This window comes from Convolutriloba macropyga, chromosome 11 (genome assembly GCF_964194025.1).
Source record: "Convolutriloba macropyga chromosome 11, txConMacr16.3, whole genome shotgun sequence".
Classification (NCBI taxonomy): Eukaryota; Metazoa; Xenacoelomorpha; order Acoela; family Convolutidae; genus Convolutriloba; species Convolutriloba macropyga.
The window spans coordinates 19,459,830-19,461,631 of NC_134478.1; positions in this window are offsets into that span (position 1 = coordinate 19,459,830).

Genomic DNA, 1,802 nt, shown 5'->3' on the forward strand with positions numbered 1-1,802 from the left:
CAATAATACGAACCATAATAAGAAGACAAAGACCAAAAATATCATTAAAATTAAAATTTCGGGATATTACATTGATTAGCTAACAAACTAGTGCCAAATTTTCCAAAGCGTCAGTGCAAACACGAACGTCAAAATGCGTCTCAAATCGATAAATTTTGTGAAAATTGTTTTTCTTTTGGTTCTCTCTTGGCATAAACTTTCGACAGCAGCATCAGGTAAATAATTCTTAATTCTTGTCTAATTTTAACAGGTGTTATGGACGGTATCAGAGAAGCGCGGTTGATATGACAAAAGAAAGTACATCAAAAGTTAAAAAATTATCGGAACAGAAGGCTTTAAATATATAATTTTAGGAAAAAATATCATTTATAAAAATGGAGTGGCTTTGCATTGACTTACAAAAAAGTTGTACATTCACTCGCTTCAACTATCGATACATAATTATTGGCACAAAAAAAATTGATTCGGGTGAAAATGGTACCCGGAGTATAGCGTCAGTGGAACTTGGCACTGAATCATGAACATTCAATTCTGGATTTTTTCTATGGCCATTATCTGATTATGTCACTTTTAACAGTGTCAAGAGTAAAAAACAGAGAAAAATAATGGATGTCTGAACTATTTCTGGCCATTTTCCAACCTAATTCTGGATGTCATATGCTCCGTCAAAAAATTCAAAAAGAAAAAACTCTTGGCAGATACTTTGAAAAAAGTATGAAAATTCTGTTTAAAAAGTCATAGAAAAAAATGGAATTTTTAAAAACATGTGGAAATAAAAAAAATATGGTAAAATGGATGGATAAAAGCAATGATTAAATGAATGAATGACTAAAGGGATTAAATAAATAAACATAGCCGGCAGGTTGCCGGAAAATAGCCGCGATAGACGCTTGTGGCCTTCCATGAATTGAAACAACTAAATAAATAAGATGTCCAGATCGACCACCAGTCCTTTAAAAGACCACTAGACTTTTTGGGTTAGGTTGGGACTGTCAATTTTATGAGACACATACGCTCTACAAGGAAAAATCCCTAATGGAGCGTTTTCAAAATTGAAATTCAATTTTAAAACTCAGGACTCTAATACTTAGGAATTCGGGCGTAAAGTTTGGCTCTACTTAGATGCACACTATTGAGCTTTAATTAGTAAATGTTCAAAAATTTAAAGTTCCATAAGTGAGTTCAGAAGTCATTTTTTGAGTGAGGTAAGTCACGCAATTTACCTAAAAGCAACGCGCACACAAGACGTCGCGCACACAAGTTCTAAATGCAAAGCAATTGAAGTCACTGAAGTCAATTCCAAGAAGTCAATTCCAAGAAGTCAGGTCGTAGGAATCATCGATGGAGACGACGAATTAAAAAGACATAGCAGGACAATTCCTGACGTACATTTCAAAGAATTTTCATTGACTAAACAAAAAACTAGACCTAGAATGATCTCTGAATGGATTGCGAAAACTAGTTAGAAAAAATCCGAACCAACAAATTGAAAAAACAGTAAAAATCAAAGTGAAATTGCCGCATGTGAACAAAAAAATCACTAGCGAGAAACCGAATTTTTGTTCAAACACTGTTTTCTCACTCTACTTTAAAGTTAGAGCGAAAAAATTCACGCCGCCAAACCACTTGCTTTTTCTCTCCACTTCCTGTTTCGGCGTGACCAAAACCACAACTCCAATTTGACTTCAAAAATCATGAAAATGTGTGAACAGATCTTAAAAAAAGACAGCGCCCGAATACAATTCAAATTCTTTGAATTGTAAAAAAACCACGATGTCCTCAATGATAGCCGCTATAGCTTC